This window comes from Pelobates fuscus, chromosome 7 (genome assembly GCF_036172605.1).
Source record: "Pelobates fuscus isolate aPelFus1 chromosome 7, aPelFus1.pri, whole genome shotgun sequence".
Classification (NCBI taxonomy): domain Eukaryota; kingdom Metazoa; phylum Chordata; class Amphibia; order Anura; family Pelobatidae; genus Pelobates; species Pelobates fuscus.
Window position 1 is genome coordinate 120,760,337 of NC_086323.1, and position 22,842 is coordinate 120,783,178.

Sequence of the window (22,842 nt, forward strand, 5' to 3'; positions counted from 1 at the left end):
ATAGGTTTGCCCAATGATATGGACTACATCACCTGTCCAATCAAGTGGGAGAAAGTCTATGTAATTAACTCTAATGTGAGTCTGATTAGGATTTCACAGTCACAGGTGCCTCATCTCAGGACCCTATTTAGCATTGTACTGCAGAGAACTCGAGATGGAAGGATTTCCCCAAGTGAGTAGCTCATTTAGTAGACAGTTGATTGTTAGAGTAGGACCTGCCAAAAAAGGGGTTCATTGACATTGTGGCAGGCTTATGCAATGTATGATCATATAATGTAACTAAACCCCCATTATTTTTTTGCCTAGATTAGGTATTTTTAATAAAACTAGCAAAATCTGTCAGCACCAAAGAAGCTGTTTAGTAGATAAGGGAGTGCGCTGGATTTTCATTTTTACTACACTGAAAGTGCATTTTATTCAAAACTGCTATCAATGGGATTTCCTGTTTATCCTTCCACATTCTTGAAATATCCAATTTCATAGCCATAAATAACTGGATAGTCAAGAATTTCCAATTTTTCTAATATTATCCAGGTTTATTTGTAGCATAGCCCTTTCTGGAGAAGCCTTAATTTCCAAGTTTAGAATCTCTGATATTAGTTGAAAATTTTTAATCCATATTTTATTAACCAAACTACAAGACCACCAAATGTGGAGGGATGATCCTTATTCCACACCTCCAGCATAAAGCAGAATGATTAGAATCAATGTTATGCATTTTTGTGGGAACATAATGTCATCTATGCATTATTTTATAATGAAGTTCTTAAATATTTAGGCAATGTGTGACTTTCCCAACCTGTATCCAACTTTTCCCCTATGTATTTATATCTATATCTATTCCAAGATCTTAAGAACAGGTAGTATGTGGTTTCACCTTCTCTTCTTTTCCCACAACATTAAAAAAACAGTGAACTTTTTTAAGGATATTTTTATTAGAGTGTGTATCAAAAATATCCTCTAATATTTCCATAACCTTTGGCTTTAATGTAGTTATAAGGTGTTCTTTTATATATTTTTTAATGCAGATTAAATAAAAATAATCCTGAGGGGGTACCGCATATTGCATTATTAATTGTTCATAAGTTTTAAGCTTCATACCCTCTAGAAAATCCACCACCTTTACATTTCCATTATTAAGCCATTTAAAATTATTCATTTATGAAAAGTTATATCCGATTATTTCTATAGGTACATGTTTTATTATTTTATCCTTTATACCTGTGTTATTTTTCAGTTTGGTCCAAAAAGAGATAATGTTTTTAACAACAAGATCACCTCTGGAATTATCTATAATTTATTTCACTGTTATGCTATTCAGCCATAAAATATTACTATAGTTCTTCATACCCAAGATCTTTTGATCAATATTATTCTCTCTTCTATTCTAGACACACGCGAATGTATAGCCTGTAAATGCAACATTGCATAAGTTCGACTAAACAGCCACATGTTGGGAAAACCCATTCCTCCTATAGCTTTATTGCCATACAGAATCTTTTTTGAGATTCTTGGCTTTTTGTTTGACCAAATACATTTAGAAGTTCTTGATAATTAAGTTCTATTAATTGGGAGGATTTTTTTGCAATTTTTTTCCCCAAATAGTCGATACTCTTGTCCTGCCACATAAATGGTAATTTATCTCTAAGTGTGCTCATTCTATCTTCATTAATTCCATCAAAACATTGCTTGTGATTTATTGATGTTAAGTTTATAATTAGAGTATTCCCCATATATTTGAATCTCTTTTAATAGAGATTCCAACGAGTTTTCAGATTGAGTTAATGTTAACAGAATATAATCCGCATATAAACATGCTTTGTTCTCGATATTGCCAATTAAAATGCCCACAATTTCTTTATTGCTTCTAATTCCTGCTGCCAGAGGTTCTAGAGTCATAATATAGAGGAGGGGAGCGAGTGGGCAGCCTTGTCTGGTATTCCTGAGACCAAACCAATGGGATGAAAACCCCCCACTATTTTAGATGTTAGTTCAGAGTATAAGGCCATAATAAATGTTATTATATTATCTCCAAAATTTAAATTTTTAAGAATTTGTTTAAAAAATATCCAGTCTACCCGATCAAATGCCTTTTTTGAATCCAGAGAGAGAGTTACCATAGGGATATCATTATTCTGAGCATAATCAACAATATCTATAAGTTTTCTTGTATTCCCATGTGAATGGCGTCCACTAACAAATCCAACTTGATTTTTATGGATTATAAGTGGTATTACATTTTTAATTCTGCTAGCTTAAATTGCAGAAAATACTTTAATATCGCTATTAATTAAGGAAATAGGTCTATAGTTTGGTACCTGTTTCACATCTTTCCCTGGTTTGGGGAATGGAATAATAATTGCTTGAAGTAATTCACTAGGAAAAGGTTTATTTTACAACATTTCATTGAAAGCTTTTGTTAAATAGGGAGAAATAATGTGTGACTTTTTTTATTGAAATAACTAGAAAAGCCATCTGGGCCCGGTGCTTTATTCTTTTTTAGATTATTAATTATGTAGATGACTTCTTTCAATTCAATTGGATTGCTTCCCTATGATTTTCATCTAATATTAGCATCTTTGATTTTTTTCAAATATAGAAAATGATGATAGCGTGATCCGTAGGCTTGGATGGCCTTGGGAGCGCTAAGGGGTAGTTCTGCAGATGTTGTTCTGCCTTAAATACCAATCTCAAAAAAATAACTTTATTGCGGGCATCATAAACTTAATGATCCCTGAAAAATGAAAATAAAACTTAATGCACCATCACCACTAAGGATAAAATACTGGGGGTGGAGAGGACAATATAATCTGTGGACATATCCCAGATCGAAAGGTAGTAATGCTAATGGAGTCTGAAGGAAAATAAGCCTGCGTGAAAAATAGCTGTGTGAGTATCTCAAACTGTGGAGGCTCAATGTCACAGCCGCAGGGTAAACCCAAGGCTCCAAGAAAAGAGTGAGAGTCTTAAAATAGCAACTCAATGTGATTCAGTAATTGCATGAGAGAACAGTATCCATGGGATAACAGCTGTATCCCTGCCACTTCATACAGTGAGCTAGTGCACAGTGTAATGGATCTATCTGTGGAGATCCTACTGTGTATGCAGAGCTCATATGATGGCTTTGGAACAAAGCAGATACTATTCTAGAGGCACACTGCTGGCTGGTTCTAACACTTGATAAAGTTTGCAAGTGTATCATACACTGGATACAGTTGCAGAGAACCTGCTGTGTATGCAGGGCTTGGTAAAGATATCACCTCTCAATGTTGCTGTAAAAGAAAAAAGATTCTACTCTGAAAGCATTCTCCTGACTCGTTCTAACTAACAGCTAGATACCAAAAATGCCCATACCCCCTACACCAAAGGTTCACATCAAACTTGCATAAGCTAAAAAACAAGTAGCGGACCTAACGTACTTTTCGGCGCTGCCAAAGCGCCTTTGTCAAAGGTAAACCAGGTACTGAGACAGTTGGCGTTTAAGTACGCCCTGTGAACGATCCAGCGACCAATCATATTCAGAGGTGTGTCTCCTCTATGCGCGCTGTCAGTCAGCATGTAGGTCCGCCCACGTGGGTGTAGACAGGGCGGGACCTGTGAGCGGCGAAAAACGCCTGCCTGATCTGTCTGCAGAAACAGTGTTATTGTTGAGTGATAACACTGCGACCCATCTTACGTGAGTGCGATCTTTTATACTCCCCTATCAGTCACCATTATGTGTAGGGAAGTGATATGATCGCACCAGCTAGGTATAGTGATACATATCATGTCAAAGAGTCTGGGGTGCCCAGAGGAAGTACATGAGTATCAGTAACCTAATAGATGGATGATGTGGAGACTGGGCTGGAAATTAAAGGCATGAAAGCCCTATTTGAATGTTGTATAGTCCTAAAGATAGAGCTGTGCAGAGTTATTCCGGTCTGAAGATACATCTATCGGAACAATACCATCCCAATGTAGATGATAAGTACCGAAAGATCTGAGAGGAAGTCTCTGTGATCTAGACCTAACCATTGATGGTCCATTGTATAAGATCACTACAGTCTAAATTTTACTTAGAGAAAAGAGATATCCAATTGTTGTGCTCTGTCTACGTATGGTCTATGAATATATACTACTGCTGGTTTGGTTGAGTAGTACCTGGTTTAGTAGGGATCATAATATATAAAAATAAATAAGTGAAATAAAGAGAGACATAAGGAAAGAACATTACAGCACATTAACTATATACATATCTACAGAGATAGAACATCATGTGTCTATGAAAGGAGTGAAGGTGAAGCCCTCATTCAGACCTTTGGGGGCTAGCGTGTCCAGCTTAAAAATCCAGTAGCATTCCCTCTTTTTGAGGGTCTGATCTAGATCACCCCCTCTTTTGCCTAACTGAATTTTTTCAATGCCCGCAAATTTGATGCAATTTGATACGTCTTTTGAAAGGGCATATAGTCTTGCCCACATACTTGTTGTAGAGAACCTGCTGTGTATGCAGGGCTTGGTAAAGATATCACCTCTCAATGTTGCTGTAAAAGAAGCCTACGGATCACGCTATCATCATTTTCTAGTCTATGTACAAACACAAGGGTTATCCCCTATCAGTTCTGCAGACACACTCCTGTTCCCACTAGCTGGGAACTTCAGCACTTCGGTGCTTCCTTTTTTTCTTTTTTTCAAATATTCCAAGATTTGCTCCTCATTTTATTTCCCACCTATATTGTATAAAGATGGATAATACTCTCTGAATGCCGAGGCTAATTGATCGGGGGACCTACAAATATTCTTCCCTGATATTATTTCAACAATTCTCTCCCTTAAGTTAGATTTTTTTAAGTTGGTTTGATAGAAATTTATTCACTCTATTCCCAAGATAGAACCACTTCTATTTCCATTTAATTTGAGTTTTATTTGCTCTTTCCATCATCAAATCTCTAATTTTATTCTTAGTTTGTTCTATCTCATTGATAGTTCCTTGTTCATTAGGGAAGATTTTCTCTAAATTATCTAATGTCAGATATAAATCTGCCAAAGATAGGTAATTTTGTTTTTTTATTACAGGCCTCTATTTTAATTATGCATCCTTGAATTACGCATTTATATGCAGCCCATATATTCCCCATATTAATTTCTTCAGTCATATTTTCTTTAAAATATAGATTAGAGTTCAATATTATTTGTTCCAGATTTTTCTTATCATTCAGTATAGAATCTCTAAGTTTCCACTTACCCCTCTGCATGATATACTCCATAGCAATTTCCATCATTACGGGGTAATGGTCTGATATTGTTAACTTGTAATGAGTGAATTATTTTCCGTCAATGTTCTCCAAATATCGTATATGTAATTTAAATTTCCCAATAGATTCTTGCATAGATCTAGATAAACCTCTTGTTTTTTGGATCTATTATTTTATCATTTAAAGAAGCCTTATCTTTATCTACATCAACAACACCATTAAAATCACCCAATAGTATAAACTTACCCTTTATCCTATCTGTATATCTATTCATTATGGTATTAAAATAATGAATCTGTCTCTTATTGGGGGCATATACATTAAGAAATGAAAATATTGTATTGTTTAGCTTGCATATCAGGAAGATTGCTCTTCCCTTAAGATCATTATGTAAATTAATTCATATTTAAAATTTTTAGAGATAATAATGGCTACACCACATTTTTTCTTATCCTTCAAAGATGCATGTATAATATTTGGATAATTTTTTGTGACAAATCTATTTACATCGTCTCCCTTCCAATGGGTCTCTTGTAACCCACATATATCTATATTTTGTTTAGAGAACCAAATAAAGCTTTTCTCTTTTGGGGTACGTTCAGACCTTGGGCATTAAATGTAGCAATCTTTATAGTTTTTTTCATCTACCTTTCAGGCATACTTCTCCAATAGTAAGAGGCCACACTCCCGGTCACGCAGGCAAATATATAACAAAATAGCCTGGTTCATTGATTCTAGTGTTAGGTCACTGCTGTACCTTGCCGCTGCATGTGCTGCCACTGGTACAAGTTGCTTATCCGCTGTTATTGCTACCATCACGAGCCACCATTACTACCACCACCATCAACATCATCAGTATCACCACCATTAACATTTCCATTAGGATTAATCAACGATTTCACTGTCCTTGATGCAAATCCATCTGCATCTTCAGCAGCCACAAGGCAAAGGGTTGAATCTACTATCATGAGATGAAGAACATTTTGATTACTTTAAGTGCCTCCAAGAAGGCTAAATTGCAAAGTGCAAAGTGCAAATTGTGCAGCAAGGAGTGAACAGGAGAAGAATGAATGGTCCTCTCAGTAGTTATCAACATGAACCAGTACATGCAAAGAAACTCCAAGTCTGTATAACTGAGAGAATAAGCAGAAAGAGAAAGTAGTTGGGTAGGCAGAAGTACTGTATCCTGCTCCTGCGCAACCAACTACCACCTGCGGTACCTCCTCTTCAACTGCCACAACAGTTATACAGAGCATGGGGGGGTAGTGAGGATAGTGCCAGTAGTTGACTAAGATAATTTACAGTGTGTATATTTTGCTTCACAAGTGAACCCTGCCTACAATGAGTGTGGTCTTTTTAAAACTTTTTGTAGAAATTCTGATAAGTGGTGGTGCTGTTTGTTGTAATTTTTTCAAATGCTTTTCTTTGTTGTAGTTTTGGTTTCACCCTGCCTAGCTGAGTCTTGCGGTGTGATTATGCCTATAACCTCTACAGATGCAGTTGAGAGAAACGGATAAGGCACTTTTTTGTTTCTCTACACTGAAGGATAGTCACTGCCACTGCAGATTGGATGTGTTGGAAAGCTTTGTTCCTCTAAGGGTGGAAGGCAGTGAGTAATTAATTGCCCAGTACCCACTGACTTTTTTTCTTTTCAGTTTATAAAAAAAATCCCTTTATAAAATTAAAGAACTCCTGCTGCTGCTCGCCCTTTTTTTCAAACGCCTTTCATTGTAGTGATTTAATTCTGCCTGGTTGATTCTTTAGGTGAGTGTATGTCTGTTACCTCTGCAAACACAGATAGGAGAAGCTGGTAGGGCTCTGTCTTTTCCACACAGAAGGATGGTCACCTCTTTTGATGACTCACTTACCTTTTCAAATTAAATTACTCTTGCTGCTAATTATGGTGATAGAAAGTTGACAGAACTGGCATAACAAAATGGCTTATATTGCATAGCCAATCCATTAGGCTAGACAATAGAAAAGGATAAGTGTGTGGAGCCAGTTATATGGAAAAAAATGCAGACAAGCCACTGTCTAGAGGTCACTCCCAACCTCAATATAACAAGACACAACTGAATATAATCTCCTGAGGAAGTAGGATCGACGAAACGCGTAGAGCCCCAGCAAGAACCCTATTATTTGATATCAGCAATCTTTTTTACATGTTTTTTGTGTATACAGTTTTTGTGATATGTGCTTTTATTATTGTGCTTTTAATACAATCTGTTAAAGAGTAGTGGGAGTTAGCTGCTATTTTGAGTTGCTTAACAAGCACCCTGCACTGGTTTAGACACTCTTAAATTAGAGATTTCAAAATTTCTTAAGGATTTGAAATTAAACTCTGCTTTAACACTAGAACGATTTTTTTTCCACCTTGACTTGCCAAAAATGGATAAGCCATCTCAATATTTGACCTTACACATATTGATGGAAATTAAACTATGTATGGCAAGAAAGGGGAAACAGAATATACATTCTTCTATAACGTAGATCAAATCCCAGATTCAATATCAAGGCCAAATGGAAAAGGCAGTTTCATTTAATGACAATAATATTGACTGTTATAATAAAATATGGACAAAATGGTATGATTATTGTAAAGAAGAAACTATTTATACCTTAATAAATGTATGATCCTGGTATAACTACTTTCATGTGATATATCACTAATAATTTTTAAAAGATGGCTCTAACAAACTAATTTATTAAAGAAGCAATATGTTTACTGCCCACTTCTCCTATTATAGACAGTTGACCTTATATATGTATGTTTTGTTGTATCTGTTTGTTTATGTTTTTATGTTGAAGTTCTATCTATGTACATTATACAGGGAGTGCAGAATTATTAGGCAAGTTGTATTTTTGAGGATTAATTTTATTATTGAACAACAACCATGTTCTCAATGAACCCCAAAAAACTCATTAATATCAAAGCTGAATATTTTTGGAAGTCGTTTTTAGTTAGTTTTTAGTTATAGCTATTTTAGGGGGATATCTGTGTGTGCAGGTGACTATTACTGTGCATAATTATTAGGCAACTTAACAAAAAACAAATATATACCCATTTCAATTATTTATTTTTACCAGTGAAACCAATATAACATCTCAACATTCACAAATATACATTTCTGACATTCAAAAACATAACAAAAACAAATCAGTGACCAATATAGCCACCTTTCTTTGCAAGGACACTCAAAAGCCTGCCATCCATGGATTCTGTCAGTGTTTTGATCTGTTCACCATCAACATTGCGTGCAGCAGCAACCACAGCCTCCCAGACACTGTTCAGAGAGGTGTACTGTTTTCCCTCCTTGTAAATCTCACATTTGATGATGGACCACAGGTTCTCAATGGGGTTCAGATCAGGTGAACAAGGAGGCCATGTCATTAGATTTTCTTCTTTTATACCCTTTCTTGCCAGCCACGCTGTGGAGTACTTGGACGCGTGTGATGGAGCATTGTCCTGCATGAAAATCATGTTTTTCTTGAAGGATGCAGACTTCTTCCTGTACCACTGCTTCAAGAAGGTTTCTTCCAGAAACTGGCAGTAGGACTCGGAGTTGAGCTTGACTCCATCCTCAACCCGAAAAGGCCCCACAAGCTCATCTTTGATGATACCAGCCCAAACCAGTACTCCACCTCCACCTTGCTGGCGTCTGAGTCGGACTGGAGCTCTCTGCCCTTTACCAATCCATCCATCTGGCCCATCAAGACTCACTCTCATTTCATCAGTCCATAAAACCTTAGAAAAATCAGTCTTGAGATATTTCTTGGCCCAGTCTTGACGTTTCAGCTTGTGTGTCTTGTTCAGTGGTGGTCGTTTTTCAGCGCTTCTTACCTTGGCCATGTCTCTGAGTATTGCACACCTTGTGCTTTTGGGCACTCCAGTGATGTTGCAGCTCTGAAATATGGCCAAACTGGTGGCAAGTGGCATCTTGGCAGCTGCACGCTTGACTTTTCTCAGTTCATGGGCAGTTATTTTGCGCCTTGGTTTCTCCACACGCTTCTTGCGACCCTGTTGACTATTTTGAATGAAACGCTTGATTGTTCGATGATCACGCTTCAGAAGCTTTGCAATTTTAAGAGTGCTGCATCCCTCTGCAAGATATCTCACTATTTTTGAGCCTGTCAAGTCCTTCTTTTGACCCATTTTGCCAAAGGAAAGGAAGTTGCCCACACCCCTTCTCATTACAGAGATGCACATCACCTAATATGCTTAATTGGTAGTAGGCTTTCGAGCCTATACAGCTTGGAGTAAGACAACATGCATAAAGAGGATGATGTGGTCAAAATACTAATTTGCCTAATAATTCTGCACTCCCTGTACTGTATAACTACTGGGAACGTAAACCCTATGACAAGGAGTCTATCTTAAGTCTATATTAATATAGATCTTAATGTCAAAGAATATTATATTAGGATAATAGGGTGTAAAATATTGTGGTTTATAAATATGTTTGATTGTAAACTGAAGATGGAATTGTATGTAATGTATGTTTGTTTAATGTCGAATTTGAAAAATGACAATAAAAATAAGTTTAAAAAAAAACAAACAAGCACCCTGCACTTTTTGATTTGCACTTTAGCACATGCACTTTATACCTTAATCATGTTATATTAAGCTGCTATTCCTAAGGGTTTTTTATCTGCTATTTTTGCACATGTACTGTGCTATTACTAATATATGTTTTTTATTTTGATCTTCAATAAATTTGATGTTACATTTTTTGACTTTTTCCCCTTTTTGGAATTCTTGTTGGCAACTAAAGTGATTGTGGTGCCCTGTTATTTGATTATATTCAGTCGTGTCTTTTGGCTAGACAATATTGAAGCGATTTTTGCATTGCAGCACACTAATAGACATCTTTTTTTCCAGATTTTTTGGCTTGCCATATATTTCCCTGAATATTTTTTCATTGATGATGTTTGGCCAAGCCGAACCGTCATGTATTAATATACGTTTAGAATGCTATATAGATAGGATCTGTATTCTCTGGTGTCTGTCATTGCTGTGTTGCATTTGAATTCTTTTTGAAGTACAGTTTATCATACTGGGTATAACTGGGAGCTATCAAAGTTTAAGTAAACACCTATTTAATTTCTTTACTACCAAGTACTTTTTTGTTTTACAAATATCAGTATAACATTTATTTGAAATATATGGTGCACACCTTGCACATGTAAGTAGAATTAAGCATAATTTTCAATATAGATTGCTGTACAGAAATCCATATATTTGCATTTTATATATTTTTGTCATATATATATATATATATATATATATATATATATATATATATATATATATATAAACAAAATAATAACTTTCATACGTATTTGTGGAAGAAATAGTCCTAGGTGAGTGAGTCTTGGAACCAATGGTTACAGAATAGTAGGTTGCTTTACAAGCCTAATTAATGAGTGCCACAATCCAGTGACTTTGAATTGAGCAAGATGCAAATTTACCTTATCTGTAAACAAAGTAGAGAAGAAATAGAGAAGATTATTATCAACAGATCCAACAAATGTCACATGGAGGCATCTTCTGTTTATGAAATGAAGGATATAAACTGTATGTCCTCACTTAGATTAAATTCGGAGACAAATTTAGGTTGACCCTGGAGCACTGGATGAAGAACAAATGTATTTGAGGGAAAAATCAAGATGGGTCCTCACAAGAAATAGCTACCAACTATGTAATTTATTTGCTGAAAACAAGGCCATTAACTCATTTAGAATGAGAAGATGCTCAACCTTCCTCAAGATGTTTAAAGAACGATTAAGTCAAGGACTGCACCTCCAAAAGTGGATTCCAAGAAGGAGCAAAACACTTGCTTGGAGGCTTGACAGTAAGGACTGTGTGGTAGAAATAAGAGACTAAGGGGTCACAGGTCCATATGTGATCTGACAATACGGAGGTCTACATACTAAGGTATGTAACGCTAGTGCCCTTAGCAATCCTGGACTGAATAAAAACCAGCATATTCAATAGACAGGGTAAAAGAAAAACAATTACTTTAGAGCAGGGGTAGGCAACCTTCGGCTCTACAGATGTTGTGGACTACATCTCCCTTGATGCTTTGCCAGCAATATGGCTGTAAAAGCATTATGGGAGATGTAGTCCAAAACATCTGTAGAGCCGAAGGTTGCCTACCCCTGCTTTAGAGGTAGTCCCTGAAGATTTTCCTTATCCCATGATAAAAAGATAAAGAAGAGAATCTCCTTGAGGATTTCCTTACTCTGCTCATGTAAGATACCATTTTCTTGTTCTCTATGAACAAACATATCCACTAATGCTGAAGGAGGGGCTTCTGTAGGACCTTCATTGCTTATAGGATGTCCAAAGGTAAGTGTTATGAGGAATGGGCTCAACTTCAGTTGGCAAGTAAACAGATTGCTCCAGATTCAGGTAAATTTATTACATGGGAAATGTTTGTTCATGGATTCTTAAATGTCACTGGGCCTATTGGATTGGGCCTATTGTTGAGGAAAGGACCAAAAAGACTTATCTTCTTCCTAGCAGGCAAGGTAAATGTAATCAACACAGTAAAGGAGGAGAGTATATTTAAAGGAAGAAAAACCACAAGAAGATGAGTTTAAAGATAATATCAGGAAGTAATAATTTACTGAGGGGGTAGCAGATGCATGGAATAGCCTTCCAGCTGAAGTGGTAGAGATTAACACAGTGAGGGAGTTTAAGCATGCGTGGGATAGGTATAAGGCTATCCTAGATATAAGATGAGGCCAGGCACTAATGAAAGTATTTAGAAAATTGGACAGACTAGATTGCATGAATGGTTCTTATGTTCCATCACATACTATGTTACTAAGTATATCAATCCAGCCTATTGCATCCATTAATATGGTCTGGTCTTTTATGATGCAGTTTCAACCAGGCTAACTTGTATGTACGCAGAATGAAGCTGCTAATAAATAGTTAAATATTTGTATCTTTGTTTTTATGCAGAATAATGATATATTGTGGTGGTGATAATAAAATGCAAATCAATCTTTGAGCAAGAGTTAAATGTTAGAACTGCTGGAAATCAATATGCACTTGTTCACCTTTTTAAAAAACACATAAAAATAGTTCATGTGGTTTACTTTTGTTATTTCCAAAGTAAATTACAAAACATAATTTAGTGACACAGAGGGCAACCTATTATTTAAAAAGAAAAACCTAAAAAAAAATCCCACACAAATTGGATCTTATTACAGAAAATCCATCAACCTAGCAGAAATGATTATCGACAGAGACCAGAAAATAAAAAGGATTGTGCAAAATAATGGCACCTTGCTCTGCACAATGATGTCTCACAGGCAATTTACAGCTTTAGTTTAATAGACATTTTAAACAGTTCCAGCAAAGAAAGCATTTCATTTCATTGCTGTCAGCTGATGTTAAGAGGATAAAACAGTTAGATCTGTTTAACAACGTCATTAAATAATATACGTAGCCAACAAGAGAAGAACCTTGAAGACAAAATGAAATCATCAAACATACAGTTGCAAGAAAAAGTAAGTGAACCCTTTGGAATGATATGGATTTCTGCACAAATTGGTCATAAAATGTGATCTGATCATCATCTAAGTCACAACAATAGACAATCACAGTCTGCTTAAACTAATAACACAAAGAATGAAATGTTGCCATGTTTTTATTGAACACACCATGTAAGCATTCACAGTGCGGGTGGAAAAAGTATGTGAACCCTTGGATTTAATAACTGGTTGAACCTCCTTTGGCAGCAATAACTTCAACCAAACGTTTCCTGTAGTTGCAGATCAGATGTGCGCAACGGTCAGGAGTAATTCTTGACCATTCCTCTTTACAGAACTGTTTCAGTTCAGCAATATTCTGGGATGTCTGGTGTGAATCGCTTTCTTGAGGTCATGCCACAGCATCTCAATCGGGTTGAGGTCAGGACTCTGACTGGGCCACTTCAGAAGGCGTATTTTCTTCTGTTTAAGCCATTCTGTTGTTGATTTACTTCTATGCTTTGGGTCATTGTCCTGTTGCAACACCCATCTTCTGTTGAGCTTCAGCTGGTAGACAGATGGCCTTAAGTTCGAGTGCAAAATGTCTTGATGAACTTGGGAATTCATTTTTCCTTTGATGATTGCAATCCGCCCAGGCCCTGACACAGCAAAGCAGCCCCAAACCATGATGCCCCCACCACCATACTTCACAGTTGGGATGAGGTTTTGATGTTGGTGTGCTGTGCCTCTTTTTCGCCACACATAGTGTTGTGTGTTTCTTCCAAACAACAGAACTTTGGTTTCAGCTGTCCACAGGATATTTTGCCAGTACTGCTGTGGAACATCCAGGTGATCTTGTGCAAACTGTAAACGTGCAGCAATGTTTTGATTGGACAGCAGTGGCTTCCTCTGTGGTATCCTCCCATGAAATCCATTCTTGTTTAGTGTTTTACGTATTGTAGATTCGCTAACAGGGATGTTAGCATTTGCCAGTGACTTTTGTAAGTCTTTAGCTGACACTCTAGGATTCTTCTTCACCTCGTTGAGCAGTCTGCGCTGTGCTCTTGCAGTCATCTTTACAGGACGGCCACGCCTAGGGAGAGTAGCAGCAGTGCTGAACTTTTTCCATTTATAGACAATTTGTCTTACAGTGGACTGATGAACAGCAAGGCTTTTGGAGATACTTTTATAACCCTTTCCAGCTTTATGCAAGTCAACAATTCTTAATCGCAGGTCTTCTGAAAGCTCTTTTGTGCGAGGCATCATTTACATCAGGCAATGCTTCTTGTAAAAAGCAAACCCAGAACTGGTGTGTGTTTTTTATAGGGCAGGGCAGCTGTAACCAACACCTCCAGTCTCATCTCATTGATTGGACTCCAGTTGGCTGACATCTCACTCCAATTAGCTCTTGGAAATGTCATTAGTCTAGGGGTTCACATACTTTTTCCACCTGCACTGTGAATGTTTACATGGTGTGTTCAATAAAAACATGGCAACATTTCATTCTTTGTGTGTTATTAGTTTAAGCAGACTGTGATTGTCTATTGTTGTGACTTAGATGATGATCAGATCACATTTTATGACCAATTTGTGCAGAAATCCATATCATTCAAAAGGGTTCACATACTTTTTCTTGCAACTGTAGTGGCCACTATCACCCCAAAATATTGTTATAATGTTATCATAAATGATCATGATTAAAGAAACTCTATAGTGCAAAAAATCTGTCTCTAGGAAGTATGCAAGAAACAAAATCCCTGAAGCCCATGGAACAGTGAAACAGGGGAGTGGGCCTTGACAAGGCCAGGAAGTGGGCAGGTGGAAAGTTATGGGATGGTTTAGGGCGGGGCTAAGTAGGGGAGGAGTCAGGTAGTGTAAATAGGCGGCCATCTTAAGTGAGGAGCCAGTTAATTTGAATTGCACTGACCTGTCACTTGTGGCTGGTCGGCGGAGTTCTTTTTCTTTTTCTCCCTCTGCAGGTAATGGCGTCCCTAGAGGAGATTCTGGACGGAGTTCGGGCGGCGGTTCGTGATAGAGGGCTGGCGTGGCTGCATGAACAGATCGGGGCTGCTGCCACCCACGCGGAGGGACCGGAGAGGAGGTCGGCGCGGAGGACCAGGCCGCCACAGAGGTTGAGCCCGGGGGAGGCCCCTGCGGCCCGGCGGCGGAGGAGCCCTTCAGCGGTCGGCGGGTCGGAGGCCGGACCGAGTACAGCAGTGGAGGAGGGAATGCGGCAGGCGCCTTCGGGCGGACCCGCCGGGCAGGCGACTGCGGGCGCAAAACGGAGGCCACGAGGTCAGAAGGCGCCCCGCGTAATGGCGGCCGGCGGGACAGCAGGAAGCGGGAATGCTGCAACACCAGCGGACCATGCGGCTGCGGATGGCTTCACCCACGCAGCCAGTGGGCAACGGACTGAGCGTCCCGGTGAGTCAACCTCCAGCGGTATCACTGAGGGGCAAAGGGGGAATGCTAGTCGGGTTACCACAGCACCAGCGGTCCGCCGGGCATTGCGGGGAGACCAGGCCAGCAGGGGATCCGAAGGGGCGGCCGGAGGGAGGGCCAGGACTGAGCTCAGTGGAATAGGAGGAGAGGACAGCGGAGCGGGTCGGGCGGCTCAGAGGGTTTCTGGAGCTAGGAAGGCGACAGGCGGCTTATCCTTAGGGGTTATGGCGGAGTCAGACGGGGCGGCCGGTGGGGGGCCAGGCGCAGCGGCTGTGGGAGAGCCGGTGGTTTCAGCACGATACCGGGGAGCAAGGGGTGGCAGTATAGAGCGGGGGGGCCCATCCGGCTGCCCTCAGGTACGGCCTAGTGACAGGGATGCGGCAGTGAAGGGCCAGGGCGGCCAGCGGCGCAGCAGCAGCGCCAGGTGCAGCAGTGACAGGAGCTGGTCAGGAGGACGGGAGAGCAGGGACAGGAGCCATTCACGGCTAGGCCGCAGCGAGTCCAGGTTCAGCGTCAGGGAGAGGAGAAGGAGGTCCAGGTCAGAGGAAGGGAGGCGGAGCAGAAGGCACAGTGCATCGAGATCTTCAGAGAGGAGCTTCAGGGAGCAGCGGCGGGGAGCGCCCAGCAAGGGAGGTCGGAAGGAGCAGTGGAGAGGATCCAGGGCAGTCGGAGAAGAGCGTAGGGAGGAAGGGCGGGTAGGGAGCTACTCGGGCAGACTACCCAGGATGTCTTCTCCTTACAGGTCGCGGAGTAACTCACCAGCGGTTCCGAGGCGGGACCAGGCGGGCAGGAGTCGGCGACTATTGGGAGCTCCAGTGTCAGAAATGGCGGATGGAGGGACAGCAACCCCGCGGCCTGCTGCAGCCAGGGGCATCAGCGGTGAGTCTTCCTCTACACCACACCCGGGGACATTCATACACTGTTTGAAGTCATTCATAGATTCATGGTCAGAGGATAGGGAGCCGCTTAGGTTCGATAGGGTTTGGTCAGCAGGTGAAGGCAGAGGGTCGGGGTTGGAGGGGGTATCCTCAGGAGTGACAGGTGGTAATAGGGAGGAAACGCGACCCACTGATAAGCCTGACGGATCATCGATGGGGGACGGGGTACTCGACGTGACGGGTGGGGACATTGCGGAAGCAGCGCGTCAGAATGTACATGTGTCCTTCGCGGGGCCGTTAGGTTGCCATTTGAAAGGGGAGGTGAAGGAGAAGATTGCGAAAGGTGAATTCGTGGAAATATTTTCCCTTCTTCCCCTGGAGGAATTCTTAGATTTAAAAGAGGAGGACAAGAAGGACGCCAAGAAGGAAGAGGAGGAGAAAAGGCGGAGGTATCGCAAGATACCGAAGACCTTCGGCAATTGGCTGCAAGCTTTTTGCATTTTGGCCAGTGTTATTGGGGAGAAGCGGCCGGAGTGCTGCTCTCAGTTGTTTTGTTACTTGGACGGAATCGGGGACGCATACCGCACCTATGGGGGGTTGGCATGGTGGAGGTATGATGAGCAGTTCCGTCAGCGACTGGCGGCCAACCCTTCCATGCGCTGGGACCAAATGGACCTGCCGCTTTGGATGCGGTTAATGATGGCGCAAAAGAATGCGCCCTTTCCAGGGACTGCCGGCACCGTTCCCGGGGGGGCGGTGGCGGCAGGTCAAAAGAAAGGTACCTGCTGGGCCTTCAATGAAGGACAGTGTAAGTGGGGATCCGCTTGTAGATTCCGGCATGAATGCTCAGGGTGCGGCGGGAACCACGGGGTCAACAGGTGCTTCAAGAAAGGTAAGTCGGCCGCAGGGGGCGGAGCAACGGGAGCGGCCGCTCCCACAGCTCCCGCTGGGGGTGTCACCAGTGAAGGTAGGCGCGATGTTGCCTTGGCTAAGGCAATACGCTGATCAAGCCGTGGCAGAATTCCTGCGGGCGGGCTTTGCCGGGGGTTTCAAAATTCCCTTCAAAGCCACGGGGCCGGGGGCACCTTGTGAGAACCTCAGGTCGGTCAGGGAACACCCGGGGGTGGTGCGGGAGAAATTAGCCAAGGAGGTCCAAGCAGGGAGGATGGCGGGGCCATTTCCGGCCCCGCCCTTGGCGAATCTGAGGTTGTCACCATTGGGGGTGGTCCCTAAGAAGGAAGAGGGAAAGTTCCGTCTGATTCATCATTTATCGCACCCGAAAGGGTCTTTGGTGAATGATGACATCGACGCCGACCTATGCTCGGTCTCCTACACGTCATTCGACAAAGCCGTCGAGCTGGTTAGGAGAGCGGGGCGTGGGGCGCTGATGGCCAAGGTGGACGTGGAGGCGGCTTTTCGGCTGCTGCCCATACACCCGGACTGTCACCACCTGTTGGGGTGCCACTTTGAGGGTGAAATCTTCGTGGACTTGTGTCTGCCTATGGGTTGTTCCATCTCTTGTGCTTACTTCGAGAGGTTTAGTACTTTCTTGGAGTGGGTGGTGCGCATGGAATCGGCGGGGGGTGCTGTAGTGCACTACTTGGATGATTTTCTGTGTGTCGGCCCGCGGGACTCTGAGCGGTGTGCTCAGGTACTGAGGGTTTTTCAGCGGGTGGCGCATACCTTTGGGGTGCCGTTGGCTGGGGACAAGACGGTGGGCCCCACCACGTGCCTTAGCTTCTTGGGTCTCGAAATTGATTCGGAGCTCGGGGAATGCAGGCTGCCTAGGGATAAGCTGCGGCATCTGCGACAGCTAGTGGACGTGGGGGCGAGGAAAGTGACCTTGCGGGGGCTCCAGTCCCTCGTGGGGAGCCTTAATTTTGCGTGCAGGGTGATCCCCATGGGGAGGATATTTTGTCGGAGGTTGGCGCAAGCAACAAGTGGGGTGCGGCGGCCGTCGCACTACATTCGGGTGTCGGCCGAGATGAAGGACGATTTGGGGGTTTGGGAACAGTTTTTGGGCAACTTTAACGGGACAGTGTTCTTTCGGGAACCAACGGTGTCGTCGGCCGCGATGAAGTTGTTTACAGACGCTTCCGGCAGTATTGGTTTTGGGGCCTACTTGGCAGGTAAGTGGTGCGCGGAGGCGTGGCCGGAACCGTGGAAGGTGAGTCCTCTGATTAAGAACTTGGCGTTCTTGGAGTTGTTTCCCATCGTTGTAGCAGTGGTTCTCTGGGGTACGGAGTTGGCTGACAAAAAGGTGGTATTCTACTCCGATAACATGGCGGTAGTGCAAGCGATCAATAGCTTGACCGCCTCGTCGCCCCCGGTAGTACGCCTGCTTCGACAATTAGTGCTTAGTTGTGTGTCATTCAACATAGTGTTCAGGGCTAGGCACATCCCGGGGCTCCAGAATGTGGTGGCTGACTCACTGTCTCGTTTTCAGTGGGAACGCTTTCGGGAGGCTGCGCCGGACGCGCTGGCCCAGGGACAGGAGTGCCCGGGTGTGATGTGGCAACTCGGGACGGCCTGCTTGGAGACTGTGTGAGGAGGTCACTGGCGCCGAGCACGTGGGCGTCTTACGTAAAGGTTTGGAAGCTGTGGGACGAGACGGTGGCTCAGGTGAGTAGCGCCCCTACGGAGGGGCAACGCTTGGATGCACTTTTGTGGTTGCTCTGTCGATTGTTCGCGGCTCAGGCGTCGCCTGCCATGGTGGATAGGCATCTCTCTGCCTTGGCTTTCCTGTTTAAGTTCAATGGCTGGGTTGATGATACCAAACACTTCCTGGTCCGTCAGGCAGTGAAGGGATTCAAGAGGGGGAAGAAAACGGTAGACACGCGTAGACCAGTGTCCTTTGAATTGTTGTGGGAGCTGGTGGGGGTTCTACCGGGCATTTGCAGCTCCACATTCGAGGTATCGTTGTTCACGGTGGCATTTGTGTGGGCCTTTTTCGGTGCTTTTCGGATCGGGGAGTTGGTAAGCGCAAACAAGATGGGCCTTGGGGGTCTTCAGCTCACGGATGTGGAGGTTCGCGAGGACAGGGTGCAAATTCAGTTACGCCGTTCGAAGACGGACATTTTTGGTAAAGGTTGCACAGTTGTGCTGTTCGGGTTGCCTGGGTCAGGGGTGTGCCCAGTTGAAAAGGGGTCGGAGTACCGGGCATTGCGCCCGGGGGGTGATGGTTGCTTCTTGGTGCACCAGGACGGCTCGGCCCTGTCGCGCTTCCAGTTCGCGAGGGTGTTTCGGAAGGGAGTAAGTAAGCTGGGCCTGGAGCCGGGGCAATTTGGGACTCACTCCTTTAGAATTGGGGCGGCAACCGAGGCCGCACGGTTGGGACTGGGGGACGAGAGGATTAAACGCATAGGGAGGTGGGAATCCTTGCGTTTTCGATCATACGTTAGACCAGATAGGCTGGTGTGAGAGGGGCAGTGTTATGCTGTGATGGAAGTGGAATCCATCTGTTTGGTATTAACGTGTTTTTCTTTGCAGGATGGAGAGTGTGGATCTGGGGCCACTCGTATGTCTATTGGGCTCAGAAGAGGGCTGCTGTTCGGAGAAGTGGAGCACAGCTGGGTTTTCCTCAAGGAGAAGTGTCGATTTCTTGGTTCGGCTTTAGGGGGTTTAGCTGGCAAAGCCTCAGTAGTACGTTGTTTAGCAGGTTGGCCGGAGGGTCTGCACCGGACATAGTTTTATTACACGGGGGTGGGAATGATTTGGGTCTGATTCCGCAAAGGGAGTTGGTTAGACGGATGAAGAGAGACGTTGATCGGCTGTTGGACCTGGTCCCTGGCGTGGTGGTAGTGTGGTCGGAAATGGTCCCCCGTTTCACGTGGCGGCACGCCAGGGATCCAGCTGCAGTGGCTCGATGCAGGGGCAAGGTTAACAGGGCAATGGCGAGCTTTGTGCGGCGAGTGGGGGGCATTGTAGTTCGGCATAGGGAACTGGAGGACATGCTGCCGGGCTATTTTAGGAGAGACGGGGTACACTTGTCAGACGTGGGTAGTGACTTGCTCAATCTAGGCTTTCAGGAAGGGATTAGCTTGGCCCTGTTTCAGGGTGGTGGGGGGCGCACATGTCCTTAAGGGATCAAGTCATGTGCTATGGCGGAACAGGGCGTGTTAAAGCCAGGAGTTAGCTGGAATTGGGAATGGACAGGCCAAGGCCTAGGCTGGAGTAGGCCAGATGGATTAGAGTGTTGGTAGGTTCAAGCTCTTCGGTGGCTACGAACCTAGGGGGTAGGGGTGTCTGGGTACACCCCTACAGTTAACAGATGGTTTTGGGGCCTCTCTGGTAGGCCGTGTGTTACTAGTTATATGTTAAGTGAATGTTAATTATTGTTCAAAAGATAGGGTCATTGTCAGGGGTATTGTGCGGGGGGATAGTAATATAATGTTAGTTGGACAATGACCCTAAATTGTTAATTTATTTATTTATATATTTAATAATTAATAAAGCTGTGGACGTTATAATCCAACAGATAAATCTGGTGTCAGTGTTTTATTTAAGGTAAACTAAAATAGCACCTGCCGAATAACGACGGTGCATATGTCATGAAGCCCATGGAACAGTGAAACAGGGGAGTGGGCCTTGACAAGGCCAGGAAGTGGGCAGGTGGAAAGTTATGGGATGGTTTAGGGCGGGGCTAAGTAGGGGAGGAGTCAGGTAGTGTAAATAGGCGGCCATCTTAAGTGAGGAGCCAGTTAATTTGAATTGCACTGACCTGTCACTTGTCCCTCCCTCCCTCCCTATAGTTGAGTTTTGATCCCGTTTGGTCACAGCGGCGGGAACAGGGCGTGTTAAAGCCAGGAGTTAGCTGGAATTGGGAATGGACAGGCCAAGGCCTAGGCTGGAGTAGGCCAGATGGATTAGAGTGTTGGTAGGTTCAAGCTCTTCGGTGGCTACGAACCTAGGGGGTAGGGGTGTCTGGGTACACCCCTACATTTAACAGATGGTTTTGGGGCCTCTCTGGTAGGCCGTGTGTTACTAGTTGTATGTTAAGTGAATGTTAATTATTGTTCAAAAGATAGGGTCATTGTCAGGGGTATTGTGCGGAGGGATAGTAATATAATGTTAGCTGGACAATGACCCTAAATTGTTAATTTATTTATTTATATATTTAATAATTAATAAAGCTGTGGACGTTATAATCCAACAGATAAATCTGGTGTCAGTGTTTTATTTAAGGTAAACTAAAATAGCACCTGCCGAATAACGACGGTGCATATGTCATGTGTATTCCTTCTGGAAAAAGTAATTTTATAAATAAATGAATAACCAGTACATGTATAGATGACTGGATATTTAGGTGCAAATATTTCACAACTTGCAAATGCCGATGTAGAAATGTAATGTTTAGTGCTAAAACATATGCTAACTTTTTCAAGCTGCTGGCAATCAATTTTGCATTTGTTCAGCAATTGACAGCTAAACTCATCCTGCTCGCATGCAGAAAAAAAACTAGATTTCACTGGGTGCAAATGCAGAAAATTCCTTTATTTGCATATAGAACCAAATTCTCCTGAAAAGTAAGAGTAAACGAGAGCTTCTACATGATTGTAGAGAGGATGGAAATGATAACACCCATTCCACCTTCATTGCTCTGGATCCTGTATTGATTGATGTTTGCAGGGCCTGTAAGGGGCATTCTAACATTAGAGATACAAACATATTTCTAACATTAGACATATTCCTCACCTATTTATTTGTAAGATTTTCCTGTAACTATTAAATAAAGCTTATTAACTAATCTTTAATAAAGCTTATTAACTAATCTTTAATCCCAAGCCAATCTTCCCTCATATGCCACTCCTCCCCTAGCTGAGATCTGTTTTACTGACAATCTCTGTCAAAACAATGCTTCTCAATAGAGAAGCATTGAGGGGCCTACTGCTGCAGTGTTTACATTGCAGGGACACTCACCATTAAGCTGTAATGGTTCTAATGCTTAGAGTTTTAATTTAATAGTATCTAAGGACTTGAGGACCTCTAGTCACTGGGGGGTGAATTACATTTATCATCAGCCCCCATCCTCCTCCAATAGGTGGGGCTGGGGAGGGACAATAGGACCTCCCTACTTTATTATTTAGGGCCACCACCCCTATGAGTGGAAGCTGGGGACAAGATAGCTCCCCCCTTATTTCCTAGCGCCCGATTAGTCACAAATGGGTAGGTTCTTTGAAATCCCCCACTTTCTGGGCATGGGTGTCGGAATGGGGGGGTCACTATGTCCCCACAGTTAATTATTTAAATAGATGCCCCACCATGTGGGCATGGACAGCCTATGCCAGGTCCCCCTTTATTGGATTAGTGTCTGGATAGCAATAGCTGCCCAATAACAATGAGCAGCCACTGGCTGCTCGCTGTTTAGTAGACATTTACCTACTCATGGCAAGGTTAACCGGGGCAGGATGGAGGATTTAACCTCTCTCATTTACTAACACTAAGTATTTTTTACTTACTATTAGTATAGTTGTCTGAAAGTTGTCTCAAAATTAATGTCCTTCCTTTTTGTAATGTTGGACTTTTAGCCTCTTAGTAGATATCTGAAAATAGATACAAGGGGTGGGATTGCCATTAGTATACCGAACAAGAGCTGTCAACTAAACAGCTCCCTAAATTGGTACCCTTAAATATGGCAATCCCACAAGGCTACAGATTTAGGGAGTTATCTACTAAATGGCTGAAAGATGCAGCCGTGGCACAGATTGGAAATTCATTAGCCCAATTAAATTGCTAAATGAAAATAATGTCCTGAGTGTTGTCCAAACATTTATGAAACAACAGACAAAATTTGGTTTAGACAAAACATT

At 42.8% G+C, this 22,842-nt stretch overlaps 1 protein-coding gene across 3 annotated transcripts in view; it reads right to left on the reverse strand.

Annotated features, from left to right (window-relative positions):
- LOC134568170 (potassium channel subfamily T member 2) overlaps positions 1-22,842 on the reverse strand; it is a 465,676-nt gene that overhangs the window by 189,116 nt on the left and 253,718 nt on the right. The gene's annotated exons all lie outside the window — the stretch shown is intronic.